A 10,283-nucleotide genomic window follows, 5' to 3' on the forward strand; every position below is an offset into this window, starting at 1 on the left:
CAGCCACGTGCACGTTGAAGGATTCGAGTTCCGCTGCGACGGGTACGTCGGAGCGAGAGGCGATCTCTCTTCGTCGGTGCGCGTGACCGGTGTTGGCAGGGCGTTCAACGTGATTTTGAAACGTTTGAGTTACACGAACGGCTCGAACGAGACTCACGTCGAGGCTCCCCCAAAAGTCGTGGTTCGGGCGTCTCCACTTCTTTCCGAAGGCACCATCCGTCTGAATCATGTGACCGTCGAGCGGGTAGTCGGAGGATCCGTGGTGCTGGAAAAAACTTCGGGGTCGATCGCCGTCTCCGATTCAACCTTGCTGGAGACGATCGGAAGCGAAGACACGAAGATCGATCGAAAATTCACTCCGATGTTGAATTGGGACCAGTGGGGTGTCGTGAGAACGGCAAAGTCCGCGGACGTGGAGAAACGTTCCTGTACTCCGGAGATGATCGGATGCAGCGTGGCGATCGTCGTGACGGTTCTCGTGTTCGCCGCCGTTTGCGCGGGAGCCAGGATGCAATCCGCAAACCGTACGGCGGCCGAGAAGGCGTTCATCGACAAAAAGGACGAGAGCATGTCGGCCGCTTTCGAAGAAGACGATCACGAAGAGACGACGTTCAATCTGCGTGAAAGAAGTGCCTTAATCTCGTTGCCAACCGCGCGTGGGTGACGGATCTGTTTCCCGCATCCAACCTGTGCAGCTGGTACACCATTTCCCGGTGAACGGACTTCAAGGCTCGCCGGAAGACCGAAAGTCCGTACGAGATGAGCGGCCAGCAGTTGAGCAGGACGACGATCGCCAGGATGAGGTGCTTTCTGACGAAGTCGAGCACGAGGTCGAGGTGGAAACCGAAGCAGACGTCGTCCTTGTACGTCGGTGAGCAGTCGCCGTGAATCGGTTGCCAGACCAGGTACTTGATCGGATAGTAGACGACGTACCGCGTGAACGTGATCGAGCGATACCATCGGAGACGGTCGCAGAACACGTTTCCGATGAGTCGGTGAAAGCCGTAACCTACGACCTGATACCAAGTTTCGAAACCCTCGCAACCGTCGACCGTATGCCACAGGGATTGAAACTTGTACATGGTCTCGCGCAGATTCTTCTTCCTACCGTGATTGAGGACGAGAGGTTCCACGAACTTCGTGATTTCGTACAGCGTCTTGCATATTCCGGCGACTACGACCCTGGCGGCGACTATGAGGTGGCTGAGAAGATAGCAGGCTACCGCCGTCACGATGGAAATCCAAAAGTACGGTCTTATCGGCAGCCACCTAAACGCGGTTTCCAGCAGGGCTAGCTTCAGACCCATGCCGATCGTTTCAGACAGGCCTCCGCGAACGCTAACATCGCTTCCGACAGTCCGGCGTAGGGGTGCTCGCAGACTGCACCGTAACTGTCGACGGGACAGACGCAGTGCTGACCGTTCTTGGCGTCCGAGTAGACGCACCTACCGCCGTTTCGATCGCAGCCAAAACAGTCGACGGGTTCCGTGTGCGACGAAATCTTCCGTTCGCACACCGGCCCCGCGAATCCGTCGTCGCACACGCAGTACTTGGACGCGCCGTCTTGCTCCAGTCGTCCACGTCAGCCGCCGCCGCACATGTGGTCGTCGCACCTATCTTTCGGCCTTCGCACCAAGAGCGCGAGCAACGTCACAGTCGTAGCGATCAACAGAGCCACGAACGTCATCCGACAGAACCCGCGGTCGCATTTGCGATCGACGACGCGTTCCCCTGCTGGGTTCGATCGAATCTGCACCTCCGAACTGTACCGACCATACGGTGACGGCGACGATTATCGATACCGAGATGACGAAAATCGTCAACACCGTCAAGATGACTTTGGTCTTCGAAACGACTGGTTTACGGTATACCATACTCACACTTTTATTATTATTATTTTGTTTTAGTGGAATAACTTTCTCCAAAGACATTAATGCCAGGTTGACTAATGATACAATAAACTACATTGAAAAAAATGCATTTTTTAGTTTCTCTTTATTTTTTTTAATGATTCAAAATATATGTAACAGTTTGCATTTTTATTTACAATACGAAAACAAAATATATATAAGAGAAAAAGAAAATGTTCACGCTCTGTACACTCGGATGCCGTCCGGAATTTGGCATTCCGACATCTTCATCTCGATCAAGCACCTACACAGCGGACATCTCGCCGTCCGTCCGGAACAGGATAGACACATCAGTAGATGTTGGCAGGGGAGGGTGAACACGTCCGAGACCGCATCCAAGCACACCTTGCACGAGTCGGACTCTTTCAGGGTTCTCAGCGATTGCCAATCGAAGTCCTCCGGACACAGTTCGCGGAGAACGTCGGCCACCAGATACGCCGTCTCGCCTTTCGCCGAATGGGATCGGACCATGTCCTTTGCGATCGCCAGAACGTCCGCCACCCGATCTCGTTTCACTCGACCGGTCCCCAGAACGGCGGAGATCCAATCCTTCGTCGATGCACGGTCTTGTTCTGTCGGATAGACCGACGTTTGGCCACGGTTCGATGGTACGGGTCGTCTCCGTCGCAGTGGACCACGCATCTCCTCGATATCTGGAGCGGCATGTTTCCGATTATCAAGTAGTATTCGATCGCAACTTCGGAAGCGACGACGTCGGTCGGAGAATGTACCTGGTATTTTTGAACGTTAGACGAGATGTTTATCTCGTTCATCAGCATGACTTGTTTCAGGCATTTGACAGTGTTCCGACTCAGGGGGCACAATTTCATGTAACTTCCGTCGAGTAAATTCGCAGTCTGTCTGTCCAAAGTCGCTTTTGAGAGCACCGTGAAACTTCCCCGAGTGTCACCTGTCTCTTATACACATCTAGATGTGTATAAGAGACAGGGTTGCATCAATGGACGGACGCCCGGCTGCGACGGCGGGGAAAAATTACTCTGTCCGAACTGCGAAGAAAAGTTCGCCGAAGAGGAAATCGCACCCGATCATCACGCACGCCGGAAAATGTCAAAAGCTCAGATATACTGTCCCCACAAGGATCGGGGGTGTTCGGAAACGTTCGCGCTGAAAGAACTCGGACGGCACCTGCAATTTTGCAACTACTTTCCCGTCGCGTGCATGCATCGATCGCGGGGTGTGCGACCAAGCTGCCACGCAAGGATCTGCAGAGACATCTGGCAAAACGAGTGCGAACATCGTTCGGTCGAATGCACTTTCTGCAAGTCACCCTTCCCGCATCGCGACGTCGAGGCGCACCGACGGAGTTGTCCTAAATTTACGGTGTCTTGTCCGAACGACTGCGGAGCGAATGACGTTCGAAGGGAAGAGTTGAGAAAGCATCTGGACGAACGATGCTCTCGGCAGATGAGATGCTGCAAATTCGAATTTTACGGGTGCGATTTCAAGGTAGGCTATTATAACTCTAATTTTTTTTTAAATGAAAGTTCGTTCGAGATTGCTTTATGCAAAGCATACCAACGAATTCTTTTTTTTCGACTTTCTCAATTTCAGGGCGTCAATGCGGAACTCGAAAAGCATGCTGAAGAGGGAGTCCAAAGCCATCTCGACATGACCGTGATGGCGGTAGCGCGGTTAAACGCCGATTTGTCCGGAGCCGTTAGCAAAGTCGCCGAACTGAAAAGTCAGATGGACATCCAACTTCGAAAATTCGGCCGGGTCGACGAACTGGAAATTCGGGTGGAAGCGGACCACCAGAAAAACGAAGAACTTTCGAAGCAGATAGCATCCATCAAGCTGACGCATAAATCGAAAGACGATCGTCTCGGTAAATTGCAGGTAACCGCAGCATAATATTTATTATTTGTTTTTCTTTAGCCTTGAATCGAAACTACTGGCGGGGCAAGCGGACAATATTGAAACTTTGGAAAATACGGCGAAGAAACACAGAAAAGCGAACGAAGACATCCGACGGACGGCCGATTCGTTGCACGGATCGACGACAGCGTTGACGAAGAAGGTGGAAGAAATGGGAGCCATCGGTGGAACCAGGGGAAGAGGAGGAGGAATACTCCGCGGACCCGCGCAACAACAGATTTCGAACATGCAGAAGGAAATGGACATCCAATCCGCACAGCTGTCGGAACAGAATTTGCGTTTTCAGATTCTTATACACATCTAGATGTGCAGAAACAGCCAGCTACGACGGCGTGCTGATGTGGAAGATAAATTCCGTGCGTATGAGGAAGCAGGAAGCGGACAGCGGCAAAATCGTGTCCCTTTACAGCCAACCCTTCTACGCCGGTCAGTTCGGATACAAAATGTGCGCCCGAATCTATCTGAACGGCGACGGAATGGGCAAAGGGACGCACGTTTCCATGTTCTTCGTCGTCATGAAAGGAGACTACGACGCCCTACTCAAATGGCCGTTCGATCTAAAGGTGACGATGCTGCTGCTCGACCAGGAGGCCGGAAATCTCACGCTCTCGGACAGCTTCAACCGGACCCTCGAAGCAGCAGCTTCAAAAGACCGACCGGCGACATGAACATAGCTTCCGGATGCCCTCTCTTCCTCTCTCAGGACATCCTGAAAAATCCCGTTTACGTTAAAGACGACACCATGTTTCTGAAGATGATCGTCGACACGACAGGTCTGTACGTTTGACGTCACAGCAAGTTAGATGACGTAGTACCCACGTCATCGAGTTTCCGTTTCTCCACCTAATATAAGCGACGAGGCAATACAGAGACAGTCGAAAACGATCAACGAGATGATGAACAAGATACTGTTGCTCTTTGCTCTGTGCAAAGTAGCTTCCGGTACGCACTGCGAGGTCGGGAGATTCGCATGCATGTTGACGAGTCGGTCGGTTACTCTCTGTCTGTCGGCGCCGGAGTGAATACCACGACGCAGGATGACGCCGAATACTTGCAGAGATCGTCGGCTACGCTCAACAGCTTCACTATGCGGTCATGCCGCTCCGGTAGATACCTGTCCTCGGAAGTAAACGGAACGATAACGGCAGTTGACGAGTGCGAAGGGGATCTCTGCCACTGGCATAAGACACAGACGTGGAAAGGTAGCGCGTTCAAGAATATGGCCACCGGACGTTACCTGTCCATAAGAAAGAACGGCGAACCGTCCTCTTCCTGCTCTTCGAAGGCATCGAGAAAAAGAGCCAACTTCATCTTCCACAGTTGTAAAGTTGTTGTTTAAAATCCAAGAGATAAAAAAAAATATGCAGATAGAATGTAGAAAAAAATAAAAGTTGTTGACAAAAAGAATAAATTGCGTTTCTATCTTTTCTTACCCGCGTGTATGTGAGTGTGTGTATACGTCCAGAGAAGTGATGATGTTTGAACTTAGTGACTTCGTTACCCACGAGAAGTATATTGCCAATATTTCTATATCTTTGTTGACTTTCACGACGAACGTGACTCTAGCGAATTAATGACAAAATAATGACGTTTCACAGTCACACACACACACTGGCACACAGATTCAGATTTCGTAACAAAATAGAAAGAAAACAATTTAAACTTTTTTTCCCAATTTTTAATATTGTAAACTTTTCCAGTAAAATAACATAACATATTTTTTTTGTTAACTACTTCTTTCGAACTGGAATGAAGGCGCCTCTCCATGCGATTCGTTCGGTTTTGCCAAGCCTCGTCTGCCAACTTTCCATTAGGAACCGTTCGCAGTAGGCGAAGAGTGTCTCCCACCGCTCGTCGATTATCTTATCCGATTCCATGAAGGAGAAGAGTCTTTGCCCGAAAGCGCAAACCTCGTCCGGGTCTTCGCAGCTCTTCAGTCTCTGTTCCGCGCTGAGGTACAACCTCTCCATCACAGAATCGTGGCCTTGGACGGTGGTCAATATGGCGGCGGCGTCGACGTACCAGGAAACGTCGTCGTAATGCAAGAGTTCGGGTCCTCCACCACCTCCTCGGTATCCGTCGATGAACTCGAAGAGAAGCTTGGCGACGATGTCGTTTCTGGCTACGTTGGTCAGATCCAGCGTCAGAATCGGAGTTTCGACGGACCGAAAACCGGCCTGCAACAGAAAACATCTCCAAAGTCCGAACATGTAGCAGTCACGGCCCCACAGCCATGCGGATCGTCCGCTCTCGTACATGCTTTCTTTCTCTCCGACCCGAATGCATAAAGACAGCGTCATCTCTCCGGGAATCTCGGATTCGAACTCGCGGATCAATTCTGCAGCCGACCTTGTCCTCTCTAACACACGTTCGACTCCGTCCTCGTACACCTTTATTCGCATAGTCACCGATATGATTCCTCTCGTGCTTCAAGCGTCCCCTTTTATATACGTCGTTCCATTTTTGAAAGCTAACGAGACGATGTCGTCATCTATATCTTACTTACGTCATGCGTCACCGGACGAGAGGTGAAAGTGTTATATAAATAGAAGCTGGAGACGAGTTGCAAAAACCAGAATGAAATAATGTCGCAAGAAGAGATGTACTCGTCTTTGGTTGAGAGGGTGAAAACTCTGTGGTCCGCCGACTCGCTCGATGTCGAGAACGTGCTGCGTGCGTTGGGTAATAGCAGGACGGAAAAGGTGACGATGTCTAAGGAAATTAGAACCGAAATGATACTGCAATTGACTCTTTTGAAAAAAGAAGTTCGGTTCCTTGAAAATTTTGATGCTCGCCATAAAAAAGATGCAACCTTCGAGCTCGAATTTACACAGAGATCGGATGCGAAATTCCTAAAAAGAGGGAACCCAACAAGCCTGTTCGAAGTCAGCCAACAAACTGCGCGAAAAAATTTTCCGTCGTCGGATCGCAGAACGTTACAGACAATTTTTCGCCCAACACCTACACTTGAAATCGACGGCGAGAGAATGCGAGGCGATCCTGAAAGGTGCGACCCCTTGTTATTTGTTTCAATAAAGGTTTGAAAATTTAAACATTGTGTGCCTTTTGTGTTTCTTTTTTTGCGAATGTCGGCATAAGATCTGATCTCCTAGTATTATAGAGGGCGATCTACATGTTTCTACATATGTCAGCGCAATAACAACAAAAAAAACTTACACGAACATAATTATTTTTTTTTATATTTTACGTAATTTATTCATTCAAACGTCGTATAATGTACAATTTCTATTATCTTGGTTGCTGTACATTTTTTCTGCTCCATCAGTTCGTCAAACTTCGATACTTTCCACAATGAACTCAATCAGGAACCACAATACCAGTATATAGGTAAAGCAAAGAACAGACTCCATTAAAGATTTGACAGATGCGATGAAAGTTCTTCTCTCTTCTTCGAGTATCGACACCCTTTCTCTAAGCAATTCGTCATTCTTCTTCGCCGCCACGGCCAAGGTTTATTCAAGTACTCCTATATATTCCTTTCTCTCCTCCATCTCCATTTGCAGATTTCTTATCCGTTCGTCGTCCGCCATCGATTTCTACAGTACGACGTCAACAGTCAGAGTGAACGAACTCCACGAGTATCGCTCTTAAGTAGAATATAACTATGATGACGGTATGTATGCCGAAAGGCAGCCGAGGTAGAAATACTGTTAAATCAAAAGAAATTGAAACGAAAAAACACGAAGTACCGAGAATGTAGCATATTTTATTTTTAATTAATACGCCAAATTTACACGAAGATTTTGGTGCCGACTGGCATGTTTGCAGTGATCGCTTTGTACCGCTCGCTCACGTCGGTTCGACGGAGACGGACGAAACACGTGTTCGTGCCCACCTCCTCGATGTTGGTGCCTTCGAGCGTACTTCTTTTCGTCCGCTTCGGGAATTCCACCGAGTTCATCGATGACAACTTCGTCTTCCTGAACTTGTTCAGCTCGTCGGAAACAAACCGTTCGCATTGGGGAGACAGCATTTCGTCCTCGAGGTGTTTCGAAATGATCAGTCTTGGCGTTCTGTTTCCTCTCTTTATTATTTTTATTTCGACGGATGACGTAATAATGTCATGTGTACTCGGAATCGTTATTCATTTCTTCGCGACGTACATCAGGAACACCATGTCTTCGATGCCGTGGGGATCGATGACTTTCGATCGTCTGACCGCATCCAGTTCCTCTTTCCGTTCGGTGCGCACGGTCAGCAGCAGGGACAGCGCGTGCGAGAAGATCCAGCAGGCTACGGTCGCCCACCAGTAGGCGGCGAACGGCAGCAGCGAGACGAACGACTGCAGAGGCCCCACGTGAAAGAATAGGCCGGCGACGGCCACGCACGCGCGAGACGCCGGCGACGCATCGGCGAGGACGGCGGTAGGAACCACGACGGACACGATCAGAATCAGAGTTCGAATCCAGAGCTTCCGTTTCTTCCTGACCGACGACGTAAGTTTCGTGGCATCCGTACTTCCTGTATCTCTCGACGGCGAACGTCTCGTAGAACAGGAACGAGAAGGCGGCGCACGCGATCATCGTCAGACTGGCTCTCCTCGCGAACTTGGATCTCACCAACCACACGGTGGACGCGGACGCCACCCGTTGGATGGAACGCAAGCGTCTCAGACTCATGTTGCCCTGAATATCACGTCTCCTTCGAAGACTGTAAATACTTCCCCGACCATGCCGTCTTGCGTCGCGTGCTCGAACGTCGTGTGCCCGATCCTGAAGAGTGGCGGCGGAGGGAAGCTTCGGTCGGACGGCACGCTCGTCGTCGTCGTGCGGAACGCCGATCCACCTGCGAAGTTGCCGTCCTCGTCGTAGCACCTGACGTACGCGTAATCTCCAACGTCGTTCAACGTGCATTTTCCTTCCGAACACAAGACCGAAGCGAGCATCGAAAAATCGTCTGTGGCGTGCATGCTGCACGTCGCCGATCAAGGTAGAACCGCGAGCACGGCGATCACCTTTCCTTCCGACACAGTCAGCTTCGAAACCGCCCCGGTGCCCAAGAATTCGACATCGTTGACTGCCAGGTCGGGCGTGAAAGCACACAGCATCGCCAGAAATGTCGCCGACGCGATCGCAACGAAGGACAGAGGAAAATATAGCGACACCATCTGAGTACGTATGTGCGAATTTTTTTTTCTATATAAATACCGTTAATGAGAACCGATAATTATTCACTCCAACGATGTCGATCGAACTGGCAATACGTATCCGTAATATGGATTTGGACAAAGACGATGAAATCGTCCAACTTCTCGACAAGTTGTCGCTGGAATACTTGCCGACGGAATACCTGGATTGGGTGATGCACACTTGCGAAATGTGGCCGGAGTCGAGAACCATCGAGTACACTGACGAGGAGGCGATGGACCCTTCGAATTTCCCAGGATCGGACAAATTGGAATGCAGAGTCGGTTCCGTCACCAGCTTCGACGCGTTCATGGAGAAGTTCAGACGGACGCCGGTTTTCGCAAAGGTCGTCTATTCCGTGCTTGAGTCGGTGACGAACGTGCACCAAAGGACGAGCGACAACGGACACACCGTACTCAAATGCGTCGAGGCGTGGGACCGAAGACAGGTGACCGACATACTCAAGGTGAAATCCATCCGTCTGTCCGCCGTCGAGGGAGACGAATCGCGTTCGAAATGTTCGGTCGAGTTCTTGGATAAGCACGGCAACAAGACGAAGACTATCAGCACGGGTTCGATGGGCCTCATGTACGAACCAAACCTCGGCGAGCTGGGCAACTACGTTACGTCCGAGGAGAAGCAGAAGAGGAGGATGCAGACCACCGGCTGCAACCAGATATTCGAAGAACGGGTCGGTACGACGGACGTAAACGCCGCCAGTTACTCGTTCAACCTCAACGGAATCTACAATCCCGAAAACGGGCCGTTCAGGATGGCGAAGATGGGACTGGAGGCCATCTTGATAGACGCCCTGTTCTTCCACCACGCGGCGACCGCTTGGATGTCGCACCCTAGTTACAAGGAGTGTCACGACTCCGGCGGCAAGTTGAACGTCGATCGATTCTTAGCCGGATTCGTGAAGAGATTCAGGGGTCGTTACGGATCGAAAGAGGTGGCGGACGGGACCGGCGTTCACCAGAAGTTCAAGCTTCCCGTCGAAGGATCGCCGAGATGCCCGCAGATCAAGATGAAGACTGGCACCAGCTTCAGAAAGGCGAACGACCTCGCTCGATCGCGCAGTTCAATGGAGGAAAACAATCCGGATCTCAAACACGTGTCTGATTGGGCGAGGAACGCCTTCCTCGAAAACGCCGACACGGACAGGAGATTCAAAAACTTGCCGGTCGCCGAACTGATACCCGGTCTGCCACCGAAGCCGATGTCGGGTAAGCGGCGGTCCGAGATAGTCAAGGGACTGTCTCTTATACACATCTAGATGTGTATAAGAGACAGTTTCTATATTTTACGTAATTTATTCATTCAAACGTCG

At 50.5% G+C, this 10,283-nt stretch overlaps 1 pseudogene; it reads left to right on the top strand.

Annotated features, from left to right (window-relative positions):
* Positions 1-3,089: 3,089 nt before the first annotated feature.
* On the top strand, positions 3,090-4,593 carry LOC117117057 (annotated as a pseudogene).
* The last annotated feature ends 5,690 nt before the right edge of the window (positions 4,594-10,283 follow it).

This window comes from Anneissia japonica, unplaced genomic scaffold, assembly GCF_011630105.1.
Source record: "Anneissia japonica isolate Jap-2015-1 unplaced genomic scaffold, ASM1163010v1 scaffold407_len587689_cov185, whole genome shotgun sequence".
NCBI lineage: Eukaryota > Metazoa > Echinodermata > Crinoidea > Comatulida > Comatulidae > Anneissia > Anneissia japonica.